Source organism: Puma concolor, chromosome C1 (genome assembly GCF_028749965.1).
Source record: "Puma concolor isolate L17-30 chromosome C1, mPumCon1.1.hap2, whole genome shotgun sequence".
Lineage (NCBI taxonomy): Eukaryota > Metazoa > Chordata > Mammalia > Carnivora > Felidae > Puma > Puma concolor.
Window position 1 is genome coordinate 154,050,515 of NC_141674.1, and position 18,006 is coordinate 154,068,520.

At 38.2% G+C, this 18,006-nt stretch overlaps 1 pseudogene; it reads right to left on the reverse strand.

Annotated features, from left to right (window-relative positions):
• Positions 1–4,311: 4,311 nt before the first annotated feature.
• LOC112849079 (U6 spliceosomal RNA) lies at positions 4,312–4,427 on the reverse strand (annotated as a pseudogene).
• Positions 4,428–18,006: the final 13,579 nt, after the last annotated feature.

Sequence of the window (18,006 nt, forward strand, 5' to 3'; positions counted from 1 at the left end):
TAACAGTGTGATTTATATTCTTTGTCCCCATGTGAGATATGTCACTCCTTGACTCCTGAACTTTCTTTTGTAAATAATTTCACAGGAACAAATTCTATCCATGTGTTGCAAAGAAAGCCTAGGTGTATGTACGCTTCTTAATGTTATTAACTTCTTTTGCTGGAGAGTAGGATTGTAGCAAAGGGATGAGAACAGTTGTTAAAACATTTTTACTTTTATTTTCAACTGTGCAATTTAAAATTATTTTTAAAGGAATATAAACTCAATTTTTAGTGTATCAAAAGTTAATTTGGCAAAAACCCATATGTTCTGTTAAGGCGTATTCTGCATATGTGACTAACAGTGATGGGGCCATTGAATTTGCTCAGTAAATATTTGTTTGATTGAGTAAATAAATGCATGAATGATTTTTTTTTAGTTCCCAGACATGAAACAGGAAGAGAAGAAAATGAAACTGTTTCATGGAATTCTAAAAAAGACGTTAGCAGCTGGAAAGAAAGAACATGGTCTACGTAGTGTCCCACAGAATGGGGAAAACCTGGACTCTTTCCAGAGTCAGCCCAGGAATGCCAAAAGACCTGCAGGGCAAGAACAGGGCAGAGTTCAGGCTTGAAGCCAGGAGGCCTGAGGCAAAATCAGAGCCCCAACTGGGACAGTAGCCATAGGCAAGATCGTGGGCCTGCAGGTAAAGTTCCAAGGGCCAAAGCCAGGTTAAGGGCCAATCATCCAGTCCTGCATATAAAGATGGGCAGAATAAAAGGGAAAGTGTGACATGTCCAGACTCAAAGTCTTATTATGTTTAGTCATTTGAGAATTATTAGATGAGGTATCTTAGAAAATTTCTTTGTGATATTTATAGGGAATGTGCTAACCTTTAGGAGAATTATTTTCCAATTATTTTCCAGTGTGGACTGATACCATGACTATGTCTGCTTCAGTTAAAATCAATAACTATCAGCATTTGCCATGTAAACATTTGTGTATTCCCTGTCTTCCATTGAGTTGATTTTACTTTTGTAAGCAACATTTCCTCATCAAAATCAGAATGTAGATGACATGGGAAAGCATGAAGAATCTGTTCCCCACCCCCCCACAGTAAGACTTTGTAACCCATGCTTAGACTCATAGTGCCCCAGGCAACTGTGGGGGTTCCAAAATGCTACTGAGGGCTTCTGTCTTCTTTCCCATAGTGTTGATGAAGAGTTTACCATTTGGGTGAATGTATACATACTCGGGTGATTAACACAACGATGCTGGACAATTAACTGCAGAGAAGCTTGAAGATCCAGCCGCTGATGCCCTATTAAAATTGTGTTTCTTTGTGTGCAGATGAATGTGCCTTTGTGGATGGGGATGTGATGAGATGAACCAGGAAAACCTTGAATTCAATAGTGTTTTGTGGCCAATTTTAGGGCAAGAAAAGCAAAAGAAAGGAATTGGGCAAAGATACAGAGTCCTAGAACAAAGAAAATATGAACCAAACTGGCATTATCTCTAGTGTTATCAAGTTACTATAGCAGATAAGCTTCGTGGGACAGGCAGGGGAATAGAGGGAAGTTCCTTGTGTTGCTCCATGCACACATTCTCTGTGGATCCCGTGTCATCCAGGCTATGTCCCAGGCAGGAAAGATGCTTAAGATTATTAAATAAAAGGGTTTCCCTGCTCGTGTGATACATAAAGCAGTCTTTTTGGAGCCCAGCCAGGACTCCCCCCTAAAGCAAAGACCCACAACCCAAGAAGCAGCATTTTCAACTCCTGAGAATGTTTTCTACAAACAAGTTCCGTGCTTGTGTGCTCTAATTTCTCTGCGTAGGCATAACTGAGGCTCTTACAAATGCCCAGAAGCCAATGACGTTACACATAGCATAGAGCAGATGATAATATGCTTAGGTGGATTTGTAACTAATGGGACATTCAAACTCGAGGGGTGAGGATTAGTGTATTGATACTAACCTTTGGGAAGATCTTCAGTGGTACGCCAGGAAGCCCTTTTGGCAAGTTTTCAGATGACATAAAGCAAGGTGGGATAGCTAATACACTTCAGACCAAATCAGGAACCCCTTAAGTCAGAGCGTCTAAAATGACACATTTGAATTTGTAAGGTTACACGATGCCATATGTAGAAAATATGTGGATGTTAAAAGACCTCACACATACCCATACACAAATGAATTCAGTTGTCAAGGATATATACCTATCTGAGAATTTATGTTATACATATTTGAATAGGTGACTATTGAGGGGCATGCGTATGAGAATCCAGGAATAAAGTAAAGTTAATAAACTAAACTAAAACAAAAGAGTGGCATTATAGGGTTTAAGAAGAATAACATGCCAAGTGTTGAAGAGTATTAACATCACAACTTTTTGTATTTGAGGTCCAAAGAAAAAAGAAAAAGAGAGAAAAATAAGTGAATTTATTAGAAATTAATATGAAGTCCAAAATGTTGGTACACATATAGCTGAGAATCTATTCTTTAATGGCGATAGGATTAAAGAAACATTGGGTTTTTAGTTGGCTGCAGTTTGGGTCATCACTGAGATGTGGCTGCCAAAGAAAAACGAACTCTGGCTGCTTTCAAGGGAACATAATGAACGAAGAAGATTATAGGATACCTCTACTCATAAAATCACACCATGGTGGTGATAATCAGTTCTGGTTGCCAAAGTTTAGACTTCATTCTACATTCAGTGAAGAAAACCATGTCATAGGAAGAAGCTTAATATAATCCATCAGGGTATGAAACTTAGTTCACAACTCAGATGTGCAAAAAAATAAGTATGTTTTCATCATCTTCTGTTATAATTTCTGCCCTTTTCCCTCTGCTTTGCTGAGTTAGCGGAAAGAATTTCAATCTAACTAAGGACCCCACCACAAACTGTTATTCAGTTGTAGGGTCTTAGGAATTGCCCTTATGTCAATGCTGGAGGCTACACATTTTTCAGTCATTGTCGTACAGGTAACTGATGAGATAGTCATTGTTCACAAGGGCCTTTTTCAACTTAACTATACTTGGCTGTTTTTCTGTCACCTTGAGGCAGGGAAGCCTGGGGTGAAGCTGATTCTGGCATTATCTTCTGACAGACCACTCAACTCCTCTGCTTGGCATCTGGTTGCCTCACAGGTTGTCTTAATGGGAAGTGGGGGTCCAGGTCTCTGCTTTTGGGAGCCATAAGTTCTCTCCCTCTGCTCTTCTCCCCCAGATCCTAGGAAATATTTTAGTAGGAGGGAAAATCTTTCTCCTTTCATGTTCTCCAAGACCTAACCTTTAAAGTGTTAGGCTTTTAAAAAACAAAGCCATAAAAATGTCTTTTACTTTGCCATTTCCCTTTCCCAAAGTCACATGAATACAGAGCTATCTCCTTCAATGAGAAAAGGGAAAGAAAAGAAACACAGCAGAACAAAACAAAAAACAACAAAGAAAGATAACTTACTTTCTTTTTTAAAAAAATCAAAAAAATATATTTATGTTTATTTTTGAGAGAGTGCCAGCGCACCCCTGAGCGGGGAGGGGGGGAGAAAGGGGGGAGAAGCAGACAGAGGGGGAGACAGAGGATCTGAGCAGGCTCTGTGCTGACAGCAGGGAGCCCAATGGGGGCTCAAAGTCATGAACTGTGAGATATGACCTGAGCCAAAGTCTGATGCTTAACCGACTGAGCCACGCGGGTGCCCCAATTATTTTCTAGCCATAAAGTAAAGAACTTTGTAGTGGCAAGAGTTATTCAATTATATAGGAGGCTGCCTTGGATATGCTGTTATCATCAGAAGATATGTTTCCACTGATTTACCTTTTAGCGATGTTGTAAAAGTGTTTTAAGCATTGGATGCGAGATTGGATGAGTCAAGGTTCCTGGCTTGTGTGAGAGTCTAGGGTAATGGTAATCCTACTCTTTACCTTATCAGATGTTAAATGGAAGGACATGGTGACCAGGAGATTACAAAGTATCTAATAAAAAAGGGAAAAATTTAAATTCACAATGTTATAGGAAATGCAAAAGCCTTATTACATGGCACGTGATCAAAATATTGGGTAAAATTTTATTGTAGTTTTAAATAATGTCTCTTTGAGAAAATAAAACTATGTATTATCATAAATGCAAGTAAGCTTAAAGCATACCTACAAAAACCATAACCTATTTTTAGGGCAAGAATCTTGACTCATCAAATATTCATGCTAGGTTATAAGCAAGAAAACGAAAGCCCTTTAAAATAAAAATAAACTCCACGTAACAGAAATATTTTGATATGTATAAAGTATATGGACATTTTTGCTTTCTCATTTTTAGCTGCCTCTCTTTAAAATAGTCACAAATATTTTCTTCTCCAAATTCTTTCACAGATATGTGTGTTGTCCTCGAACAGAGGCAATGCTAATCTTCTCTGCATCATTCCAATTTTTAATATACGTGCTGCCAAAATGAACACTCTCCAAATGCTTGCAAATAATATGTATGTACCTATGATTTAAAGTACTCCATTAAAAATAATATGAGAGAAATGTGAACAAAGACATAAGTACACAATTGATAGTGAATTAAAGTTTTGAGATGACTGGAAACCATAAGGTCAACCTGAATATCAATTTGATCTGATGTTTCTGCCCCACCCCTTCTGCAAGGAATCTAACTTACAGTGGCTTACTGCTTTCGGTAAAAATTTGGCAAATGACCTAATGTTCCATTTTTTTAATACAAAATTTTGATGTTGCTAATAGGAGCTGGAAGCTTCAAGTGAAGCAACCGAGGTGGTGATTGGGTATCTAGATATCATCTGCAATCCTTTCCAAACAGAGTATGTAATGGTAGCTGTGAGAACCTATGAATCTGAACGTCGCTTTACATTTCCTGGGCAATAAACTAAGTATTACCCGCTTTGCTACCCAAAGATGTGAACCACTGCATTTTCTCCTCAGTCTTTGTGTGTAGCTTTACTTGCTGCTAAGAGTTGCGATTTCCTCTACCTACTTCTCATTAGAATGGCACTAGTCCTCAGAAATGGTAGTAAAATGGCCTTCTGAGGGGGAGTGCAGCACTCTTAACTTGGTCTTATTACTAAATTACTTTGAACTGAGCTGTGTAACCAATTTCTGTACATTGATTTTATATCTGCGACTTTGCTGAATTCACGTATCAGTTCTAGCAGCTTTTCGGTGGAGTCTTTTGGGTTTTCCATGTAGAGTATCATATAATCTGTGAAAGGTGAAAGTTTGACTTCTTCCTGGTCAATTTGGATGCCCTTTATTTCATTTTGTTACCTGATTGCTGAGGCTAGGACTTCCAACACTATGTTAAACAACAGTGGTGAGGGTGGTCATCCCTGTCGTGTTCTTGATCTCAAGGGGAAAGCTCTCAGTGTTTCCCCATTGAGGATGATATCAGCTGTGGGCTTTTCACATATGGCTTTTATGATGGTAAGGTATGTTCCTCCTATCCCGACCTTCTTGAGGGTGAATTGAGCTGTGTAAAAAAAAATGGAATTAATAAAGAAGATATTTGAAAGCATTGAAAAATGCACACACACACACACACACACACACAAATAAAAACTAATCACTTTTTTTTCATTTTCCCCTTTCAAAATTGTTTGCAGATAATCCATATGCTTTGCTGTTTGATAGGTTTTTCTTTCAGTCTCTTGTATCAAGAGAGTTCTTGTGAGGAAGAAAGGCTTGGCGTTTGGGTGAGATGTGCTTCAAATAACTTTATTCTGATGACGAAGGGAATATGTATATCAAGTAAGCCAAAAGGAAGCAATACCTTTTAAATTCAAACTACTGTCTTAAATTCATTTATTCATTGAGTGAGAAAAGGAAAAGAAAAGAAATACAAGCAAAAATAAAACAAAAACAACAAGAAAAGACAGCTTTCATACATGCAATAAATATGTATTGAGCACCTACAATGTATCAGGCACTATTCTCTGTACTGGGGATAAGACAATGAACAAAAAACTACAATTTCTGCCCTCATGAAGCTTACATTCTAGTGGGACAAAACTGACAAAAAAAAAAAAGAGTCAAACATATGGTATTTAGATACAATCATTTTAGCCGCTGGGCATAATTTCTCTTGATATTTGCCATTTTAGTTAGTATGCATAATTTCAGTATAGATCTGTACGTACAAACATTTTCGCTCTTGCCTGTCCTTACATAATCTTGCCACTCTATAAATGCTGTTCAAACTCCCAAACACATATTGAGCTCTGAGAGTGCTGGATTCTCTGATAGGTGTTATGGGAGTTATGTAAAAATAAAGGAAATACCTAAATGTTATCTGCCTTCAAAGAACTTTTAATCCATGGTTGTCAAGAAATAGCATTTATCCCAGTCAGAATAGTCTGAAGTGTTGTGTACATTGGCAAGGATGGAATACAAAAAACCTACCTTCTTAAAGAAGGTGCCATGGGACTTTATACTGAAGATGAGTCTTGAAACTCTAGAATGGAAGATTGGAGAAAAGAGATTTTATCAGGCCACAGGAAAGGAATGACCAAAGATATAAATGATTGTTTAACACTGGGGAGAAAGGAAAAATCTGACTTCCTGTAAGCAGAGGATAATTTATGATGCATCATTGAGTGTAAATCTGATTGAAGAGGAGAAATCATTGAAAGTTTTAACTCAAATTGAACATCAAGATTCAGAGTTTGACTCAGCATATTACCGAGACTCTATTAATTTGGCCAAATCCTTGTGTATCCTCTAATTGTATGTGTGTGTTGAGTGGGAAGTTTGTGAGTTGATGAGTTCTAGTAGATGGTTTGTCAAGGATAGAAAGTTTGCCAAGGGAAAAAAGTGTCTTGGAATTGCTTTGGTTTTAAGAAAGCAAACTGACGTACATAAATTAATATGGCTTTCCCAGGTCCTCAGAACAATTCTTGAACGAAAGATCTCAATCCTAATTCAGTGGCATTGGCCTAAGGGTCCAGCCTAAGAACTCAAGAGGAATAACCCAAAGAATATGGCCCGCCCCACAAACACTACATTCAAGTCAGCAAGTGTTTATTAAATTAGCCTCTTTTGTACTTAATATTCTTCTGGGTGCTGGGAGATAAGAAAGGTGAGTCAGTACCACTTGGTTCTGCCTCATTCATTGTTCGACGTACACTTACTGAGCAATTTCTGTGTGGAAAGACTACCAGCGCTCTACTGGGGCTAGGGGGTGTCTTGGGATACTTCTTTAATAAATATCCTTTGCAGATAATTACCCACCTCTATACCCTGACCCGTCTCATCCCAATTTCAGAATATTAAATGCTGTGTGAGATGGAATCAAGTTTTGTCATTTGCATTTAAGTTGAAGAAAATGGCAATGAATACATGAGATCTTAGGAAACAAGTGCTTGTTCCCATGAAGCCAAAAGAAAGTTGGCCCACGGAGGATAGATCCTAACTACTCATTGTCTTGCAGGTGTTGCCCTGCAGAGTGATGTCTTTGCTATTTCCTGAGAGGACAGTTTTTTGGCCTCTTGCCAGCTCTCACTTTAAGTCCATTTGTTGTGGACTTGGTGATATCATAACAGTTAAGTGAATTTCACAGTTCTTCCAAAAGCTGATGGGATGTCAAATCTGAGTTGCTTCTATATTTAATGTTTTCCTCTGAAATGTCATCTTATGTGTGTCAAAGTAATAATGAATATACAACTAAAGGAACAAAGGAAAGGATCAACAAAACAATAGAAAGCTTATAAACATTGATTGAGCACTCAAGTGAAGTTGAAGAAAGGTAGTTGGAATTGGAAAACGAATAAGATGAGTTTGACTGACAGATTTGCTCCATATATATTAAATATGTGCTGATTTTTTTTTAAATTTTTTTTAAGTTTATTTTATTTTTAACAGGGACAGAGAGTGAGCATGAGCTGGGGAGGGGCAGAGAGAGAGAGGGAGACACAGACTCCGAAGCAGGCTCCAGGCTCCAAGCTATCAGCACAGAGCCTGATGCGGGGCTTGAACTCACAAACCGTGAGATCATGACCTGGGCCGAAGTCGGAGGCTTAACTGACCGAGCCACCCAGGCGCCCCAAATATGTGCTGATTTAAAAGCCTACTTTTAAAAGTGCCTACTACACTTCTCATATAGCAGATCCTGTGTTAAGTCTTTTTTTAAAGATATTGTTTTGTTACATCCTTACAGGAAGTCTGTGGAATAATTAACACAATGTTCATTTTGTATTTGTGAAAGTGAACATTAGAAAAATTAACAAGTCAGACAACTAGCTAATGACGATGCTGGTTTGGTGTAAAGAGCACAGCTGTCTGTCCTGTCACAATGACTGTAGAACAATATTTTTAAAAAGGTGAAAATCAACCTGCGCTTTCAATAGAGTTCATGATAATAGAGAAGACACACACAGCAACATGAACTGTCTGAACACATTGTTTGGCTTTAACCATGTATTTTAATTGAATCCATATTTCATTAATTGAAAATTGATCCTATGAAAATCATAACATTGATCAACATCATCCTAAACCCAAATGAAAAAGCCAGATAGAGAGAAATTGATCACGTGAAACATTTGTGTTGCCATGTAGGGCATTTAACGTATATAGCCTAGTAATCAGTTCAGTTAGAAGTTGTCAAAGTGCTTGCTAATGATTGATTTAGCATCAGGTCAAATAAAATGCCAATACCCTTACTACCAAAAATATCTTAAAGAAACAGTAATTTAGTGTTTGTTTGACCTTCAGATGATAGATTTTGCAGCAGTGAAAATACCTTTCCTTGTCATTCTTAGAATGTTGAAGATAAAAAAATCTGTAAGCCAACACTGACTACCCCATGGTAAAAGCTGTTTAGCGACATAATTTATAGGGAACATGTGATAGTTTCCAGGAGTGACATGCGTCATCTTCCCACATGAAACTATGTAGAATGCAATTTTACAGCTGGGTAAATTCTCAAGGCAGGGCACAGAGATCTGACTGTGGGATTGCCCATTAATGTCAGAAGGAGTCAAGGGGCTCTATTCCTCATGCCCCTCTTAGAGAATGCACCTGTGTCGGCCTGCTAAGAGGGGAGTCCTTTCCTTTTCTGGAAATTCTGAATGCCACTGTTAGCCGATATCATATATAGATGGTTATACAACTTTAGGTTGGTTCTTAGATTTGTCTATGGCCAGTCATGCAGTGAAAATGGAGAAGTCATGCATTTTTTCCCATATAATTTTAGACTTATTTTATTAATATAAATGGCCGGCATGAGCATAAATATTTGATATTATGTGAAATAGAAGTCATGTAATAGAAAACCCATGCATTCAAAGAAGTAAGTTGTAATGTGATGTTATATCATTATAATGCTTTTAAAACTGTGATCCATATACATTCAGACCTAGGATTGTACTGTAGTTAAAAAAGCAAAGTGCATGAAATAATGGGTAATTCAAATATCTCAAGTCTTTACTTCCTATTTTTCCACATAAGGAAGGTGGCACATAGGTCCTTGCAATACTTTTTTAAATTCCCATTTTTCTTTCTCAATTTATTACCCTCAAACACTTCAGCAGCCTCTAAGCTGCTGCCCTCTAAAAATCCTCCACTTACTCTTGAATACCTGTGTTGTATATCCTTTCTTTCCACCCATTCTCTTTCAAAAGTCCCAGAACCAGCCTGGTTAGACTGGATCCGCCTTAGATGGTGCCCTGTGGGCAAGAAACTGAGAAGGCCATCCCACGATCCTCTTCAGCAGAAGGTAAACACAAAGCAAACAACAATTACTGATTCACAACCAATAGTACATAATAATAGAGATAAAAAAAAAACACCCATTGGATATCATCCGTGTACTGATTTTTTACAAATGTTATCAATTCACAAATAGTTTACAACATGTATTTTTAAATGCCCACCAAGTACAGGGGACCCCAGAGAACACAAAACTGAAAAAAATGCAGAGACGTCATTTTTGCCATCAAAGAAGGAGTTTAAAATTTAGATGATAAAAATATTCTGGAACAGATGATATTGTATGGCGTTATGGTAGCTACTAGCAACCTGTAGTTATTAAGCACCTGAAATGTGGCTGGAGTAAGTGAATAGCATCTAATTATATTTAATTTACCTTTATTTTTTAATGTTTTATTTTTGAGAGAGAGAGAGTGAGAGAATGAGAGAGTGAGAGAGAGAGAGAGGGAGAGAGAGAAAGGAGGGACAGAGAAAGACAGAAAATCCCAAGCAAGCTCCGGGCTGCCAGCACAGAGCCTGATGTGGGGCCAGAAGTCATGAACCGTGAGATCATGACCTGAGCCAAAATCAGGAGTCGGATCCTTAACCGGCAGAACCATCCAGGTGCCCCTAATTTACCTTTAAATGTGAATGGTCATCAATTAATATTTGAATACTACCATGTTGGACAGAGATAACCTGGAAACTCCAAAAATCTAGCTTGTGAGAAAAATTCCGAAAATTTGTAAGTGGGGTTCATGTTACTAGATGAGTACAAACAAAATTCTTTAAGGCTCAGAGAAATGAAGCCCCTCAATTGAGAAAAAATTAAACCAACAGTTTAGTGTAGATTTGAATGATGAGGCAGCATCATTTAGATAGTGCAATTGATTTTATAAACGGCTTTAAGAGGAAAAGAACACCTGCTGTGCATCAAGTATTTTACATACATGAGCTCATTGAGTTCCCACAGCTAGAAAATACTGCCTCTACTTTATAATTGGTGGAACTGAGACTCCAAGGTTAATTAACATACCCAAGTTCACCTGGCTAGCGAGTGGGGACGACTAGGTTTGAAGCCAGGTGTACCTGACTCCTGATCTCAGCTGTGTTACACTCTACTGTGCCGGTGAAGGCGTGAAGGGGGATCTAAAACAATTCAAGACGAACACGACAGGATGACCCGAGGGTGGCAACGTCATGGTAGTTGAATCAAGCAGAAGGTGAGCTCCGAGGCGGTGGATGGATGCATAAACTAGTCAGAGAAGAAGATAGTAGTGAAGAGCTGGAACTGAGGGAAAGGCTGAGGTTCAGGATGGGAGATCGATTTAACATGGGTGTAAAATCTGATATTTGATGTCGGAGTGGGTGGTGGGTCAGCTAAAGAAAAAAGGCACAAAGAAAGGTGCTTATATTAAATTTCAGAAAACATGTCTTTTGGGTTACAGGACGAGAAGGGAGCCAATAAAAGGATCAGTGGAATTAGAAAAGTAGGAAGACATAATACGCAGTAGTGGTCCCCCGTGTCGTGTACTATACGAGAGAGCAAGAAGGGTGAGGAGCAAGCAAGAAAATGGGGAGTTTCCTGCTGAGATGCACAGTGACCTTGAAAAGAGAGGAAATGCAACTATTTAGGAACACTCCAGTTTCTTCCAAATGTATACTTTCCAAAGGCCCTTCCATGTATCCCTAGGCCTACACTCTCCTACACACCCAGTTCTGTTTTCAGGATTTTAGGTAGACAAGAAATGAGTACTTTTTAAAAATTTTTTTCATGTTATTATTTATTTTTGGAGAGAGAGAGAGAGAGAGAGAGAGAGAGACAGAGTGAGTGTCTCTCGGAGTGTCTCTCGGAGGGGCCGAGAGAGGGAGACACAGAATCCGGAGCAGGCTCCAGGCTCTGAGCGGTCAGCACACAGCCTGACGTGGGGCTCGAACTCATGAGCCATGAGATCGTGACCTGAGCCGAAGCTGGATGCCCACCAGGCACCCCAAGATCTGACTCCTTTTTCAGTAGAGCTTATGATTTTCAGGAGGCTGTAGCTGGCTTTTCTCCCTGTCTCCACCCCGAGTTCTGCAGCTGTGGCTTTGTAGCACTTAATAAAAATTAGTAGGGTGAATGAATGAGTCTAGAAAATTTTTTCCTGGCATATTTTAGCATTTGGGGAAAATACTCATTAATTATTGGACCTCCAGGGACTAAGTATTATTGGAAACACACACACACAAAATCTAACAAATGTTACATATTATTCTTATTCCTAAAGAATTCAGATTCTAAATAGAAGAGAGAGTAAAACCAAAACACAAGATTATCAGGTGCTATGTTTTATGGAACATAAAACTGACCGTGAGCCAGCGTGCAGTGGTGCAAACGAACTGATTTTTTTAGTTTATTTATTTTTGAGAGGGAGAGACAGAGCGAGCGAGCACATTCCTGTGTGAGTGGGGGAGGGGGAGGGGCAGAGAGAGAGAATCCCAAGCAGGCTCTGAACCCTCAGCTTGTAGCCCCATGCAGGGCCTGAGCTCACGAACCATGAGATCATGACCTGAGCCAAAATCAAGAGTCAGACGCTTGACGGACTGAGCCACCCTGGCGCCCCAGACAAACTGACTTTAAAGACTGAACTACCCTCCTCTCTGTGTAGCTCCCTGGCTCCCATCTACTTCCATGTGAACCCAGGACATCTTTCTATTTTAGCAAGTGAGTGGGTAAGCTTTGGCAAAAGAGAACCTCTAATACCTTGTCCAAGGGTATAATCAATCAGTGTCTGTTTGGATTGGATGGATTTCTTGTCATATCAATTGTTGAATATTTTGAATATCACCCTGTAGGTGCATATTGTTAACACTGCATGAATTTGTAAGAAGTTTTAGAAAATCAGGTAAAACAAATAACAGCGTGTGCTAACTATATACAGATTAAATATAACAACAAATTACTCAGGAAGTATTGGTGATGTTAATTTCTTTAGGTAAAAATGATTATGAATCATGGATTAGCCATGGGTATGTGAGTGCATCTAAATTTGACATTTCAATACTATTTTTGGATTTCAGCATGCAGTTTCTCAGTGCACGATGATTGCTTGTCTAGCCCTGGCTTTGCTCTTAATTAGTTTTATGGCCTTGGTTAAGTCACTTTACCTCCTAGGTTTACTTACTTCTTTGAGAAGTAAGTGGGCTGAAAAATTGTATCAGGATGATACCGTAGGGTAGGTCTATGGAACTGGAATGTATAATGCTAAGCAAAAGGAGTCAGTCAGAGAAAGACAAATACCATACGATTTCACTCGTATGTGGAATTTAAGAAATAAAACAGATGAACCATGGGAAGGGAGGGAACATGAGAAGAGAGGGAAGTGGTTCACAAGAGACTTTTAATGATAGAGAAAAAACTGTGGGTTGACGGAGAGAGGTGGGTGGTAGATGGGCTAGATGGGTGATGGGTACTAAGGAGGGTGCTTACTGTGATGAGCACTGGGTATTTATTGTATGTAAGTGATGAATCACTGAATTCTACTCTTGAAACCCACATTGCACTGTATGTTAGCTAAAATTTAAATAATGAAAAAGAGTGATATTTTCTACACGTATCCGAAAATTCCTATACCAGTGGCCCCAAACTAAGGACTTATATACAAAGAAGTCCCTAAGAAGGGCAGTCTTCAGGAAGGATAAAGAACGATCCTGGATCCATTTCTTTACAGTCTTTTGGCTCCACCCTCTACATGTGTGGACTTTACGCTCAATGATAGCGGAGTAAGAGGGACATTGCTTCCTGTGTCTTTCTTAAGCATGAAGGAGTACTCCTTCCTCCACCTTGTAAAGAGATTTCCCCTGAAATTTCTGGCCAAAGTTGTGTCATGTGCTCCTCTCTAAAGAGATACCTGGCAAGGAGAATAGGAACATAATGATTGCCTTAAACTATACCATTCTTGCCCTCTGGCTGGGGATGAGTCCAGCTTTCCCTGAATGTGGCCGAAAGAGATCATGGGTACCCAAACAAAATTGGGATTCTGCTAGGAAGAAGGAAGGAGAGAGTGACTGCTGTGTAGACAGTTATGATTCTGATTCTCTTTTTAGCAAATGCTTCTCCTTTTAGCAAATTAAATTATTGACCTATTTCCATTCTCCAACAGTCCTCCTTCCCTGCCTCAAATGTTACCTACTTGGACTTGAACTCTCAAACCCCCAAACAAGGATCATCTATTATATACACAAAAGTCGTGCAGAGGACAATTAAACATATCATTCAAAGTTTGTTCTAACTCCAGTCCTTTCCTTATCACTCCATTGCTTCACGAAACTGTAAGTGGAAGAGTGGGTTAGTTCAGCGGGCTATTGCATCACACTAATCATGGCAGGGACCATGGATTTAATCCCCATATTAACTAAATTGTATTGTTCCAGTTGTCTTTTACCAACAGTCTGCCAGATGCTGAGAAGAGTTCCTGGAGGACAGGGCAGTTTGATGTAGCTGCTACTGAGTGGGTAAGACATACTTTGGCAAAAGTCCAACAATTAGGATTTCACACAGGTGGACTGCTTGACTAGCACTCTAAAATAAGTGAGCTGTTCTTAACCAGTCATACTGTTTCACTGTATTCTCACAGAAAGGCAAATTCAGAGAAGATTAGTGAGGTGTTGAGAAAGTAGGGGGACGAAATCCACAGATTAGCCAATACTGTCTCCTTAGTTCCTTTCCCCTGGACATTGTGACTGGGTTTGATGGTTTGTATTCTGATGCCTTTTTCTGATTTATTTCAGAACCTAACCTGTATCTATCATCCTAGGTCTATGGAGAAGTCATGTTATTAACTAGAATACTGAGTTTGCAATCAAGTATCATCTACAGCTGATAGTGGGTTTGGAAGCAGGCTCAGGGTGAAGTGAGCTCCTCTGTAACCCTGTGGAAGATTCAGTGACAGGCACAAAGCACAGCTCAAAAATGTCTTCTAGAACTGGTGGTGCTCTTGCTCCCCAAGGAAACATGTACTTTCTTTCTTTTTTTTTTTTTAATTTTTTTAACGTTTATTTATTTTTGAAACAGAGAGAGACAGAGCATGAACGGGGGAGGGTCAGAGAGGGGGAGACAGAGAATCCGAAACAGGCTCCAGGCTCTGAGCCATCAGCACAGAGCCCGACGCGGGGCTCGAACTCACAGACCGCGAGATCATGACCTGAGCCGAAGTTGGCTGCCCAACCGACTGAGCCACCCAGGTGCCCCTGAAACATGTAATTTCTTCTAGTAGATTATACCCTGGTGATTCTACCTCCTAGTCAGCTTGTTACATACAGACAGATAGTTGAACAGTTTCCCATAGAATGTATTTCAGTTTGGGAAGAGGTATTTTATACTGCAGTAATTCAAGCTTCTTCACATTTGAGATCTGGTTCTGGTAATATGATTATTGATCATTGATTTCACTACAGATCAAAGATTCATAGTTGGATCAAGGATTGCAATATTGTAAGACATAGGAAAAATGTCTTCTAAATTGTCCTAGAACAAGTCAGCTCCTGTGGTCCTGGATAACTTTCAAATCTTGAGTGACTTATTATCCTTTTCCTTATATTCTCCCTTCTTTTGGAGTGAGGGTTTTTAAAAAAATTAAAAAAAAAACTGTTCCAATATATGTTCCTTTGTTGACTTATTAGCTACAACTCTTTTTTTTTTTTCCTTTTTAAAAGGGTTGCTTTAGAGTACAAAATATATTCTTTAACTCACCACAATTTACCTTGAAGTAATATTACACTTCACATTCTGTCTTTCCGGTCTTTGTGCCATTATCATACATTTTATTCCTAAATATGTTATAAAAGCAAAAATATATTGTACTTTACTTTGCTCTTAACAAGTGAGTTATCTTTTAAAAGATAACTTTAAAAAAGATCATTTTAAAATGTAATTTTAAAAGATTGAAAAATTATAAAACATCTTTCATATTTACACATATGTTAACCATTTTGGCATTCTTCATTCCTTTGTGTATACCCACATTTCCAGCTAGTATCATTTTCATCATGCCTGAGGAATTTCAATTTTCTTTGTAATTCAGGTTTGTTGGTGATTAATTTTTTTCAGCTTTTGAATGGCTAAGAAATTTCTTTGTTTCCTCTCTATTTGTGAAAGATATTTTCATGGAGTATAGATTTCTACTTTGACACATCTTTTTTTTTTTTTCAGTACTTCAACGATAATTATCTACTGTCTTCAAGATTGCATTATTTTCACCAAGAAATCGGCTGTCATTCTGATCTTTGTTCCTCTGTATATGCTGTCTTTTTCCTGTGGTGAATTTTAAGACTTTTCTCTTTAATGTGTGTTTTAAGCTATTTAATTAACTGCATTTCAAAGACTGTAGTTTTGGGGGGCTTTTTGCTTGTTTTTAATGTTTATTTATGTCTTTTGAGAGAAAAAGGAGAGAGAGAGAATCCCAAGCAGGCTTCGTGTTGTCAGCAGAGAACCCAATGCAGGGCTCAAACTCACAATCCCTGAGATCTTGACCTGAGCTGAAGTCAAGAATTGGACACTTAACCGACTGAGCAACCCAGGTGCCCCTGTTTCAGTGTAGTTTTATTCATGTCTCTTGTGCTTCGGCTTTGTTGAGCATTTTGAATCTATAGGTCTATAATTCTCAACAAAATTGGAAACTTTTTGGCCCTTATTATTCTTTTCCTTTATTAGCTTGAATGCACATATAAGGTTTTCATGGTGGTAGAAGACCATTATTACACACAACAAATAAGCGTGTAGTTTCCCAGAGCCCTGATTTCTTAACCTTGGGATGAAGCAATGAGACCTTCAAGTTATTCTACATATACTAGTCTATATTGTAGGTGAAAACCCCAGAAAACAAACAAACAAACCTGAGTGCTTTGCTGTTTGGGAAGGATGTTTTTACTCTCTCTAGAATGAATATTAATCTCTCCAGGGGGAAAGATAAGACCACTGTCTCTAGCTTTACAAGGCCTTTACGCTCTTGCGGTCCCAAGGCTCAGCCCCCTCTGCTCCCCCGCCCCACACCTCATATACATTTCTCTAGAATTCTCTTACTATCTAAATTATCTTTCTAAATTTGCCCATGTTGAACATTTCTGTAAAATTTGTAAAATTCAGAAAGCTTTAACTGTGCAAAAATTTTAAAAATATATATATTATTTATAATTCCACAGGGGATTGTTGTTTTTGAAGAATAATGGATCATATGAATATTTACATTACATTCATATGTTACTATAAGTAGTATGTGAATTATTATTGTTATTATTTATTAATATTATTATTATTAGAGCATTTCAGATAATAACAGTCTTCAGCACTATTACTTCATCTGGAGACAGAGTGATTTGGGAAAAGAACATTAATGAAATGTCTATGGAAAGCCTGTAGGACCAGCTGGTCCCCGGAGACTTTCAAGCCTTTGGTCCCTGGAGACTTTCAAGCCTTTCATTTATTTCCTCCAGGGTTAGAGGTATGTCACCACTCTGAATTCTCTTTTGAACAGTGAATGTGCATCACACTGGTAACTCACCTATTGGTCTGTCTTGGGGATTCAGAAACCGTTATCCATCAGCTTTGACATTAGTCTTTTTTTTTAAGTTTTGCTGTTTGTAATTACATGCTATTATCTGTACATTGTCTTGTCCCATGTTCTGAATTAATTATTGTTAATCTCCAAGGTTTATACTAAAAGTCATGTACTATTTTCTATGCCACTGAAATGCCTGGTTTATGTCCTTCCAGGCCTTTTAATTTAATTTTTTAATTTTTTTTTCAATTTATTCAAACCAAATAACAATTATTTTAAAGAGTTCATCCATTTCCCCCACTCCCCACACATTCATTTTTCAAATTGTTGTTTTCTGTTTTCCCTTTTGGGTGACTCCAATTATACTTACATTAGCTACTTGAAGTCCCACAGCTCACTGAGACTCTATTTATTTTGTCCCCAATATAATTTCTCTGGTTTTCAGGTTGAATATTTCCTTTTATGATGTATTCATGTTCACTAATCTTTTCTTCTTCATTGTCTAATTTGTTGGTTCTACCCAGTGATTTTTTTTTGGTCAAGTCTTGCATATTTTTTTTTATCTCTAGAAGTTTGATTTGGGTCTCATTTTATCATGAATGTCTTTGTGATTCTCCCTTTTTTTCTACTTCTTGAATATAAACATATAGGTATAATAAAGGCATATGTCACTTTATTGTGCTTTGTGGATTTGCAATTTTTATAAATTGAAGATTTGTGGCAACCCCATGTCAAGAAAATCTATAAGCACCGTTTTTCCATTAATATTTGCTCATTGTTTCTGTATCACATTTTGGTA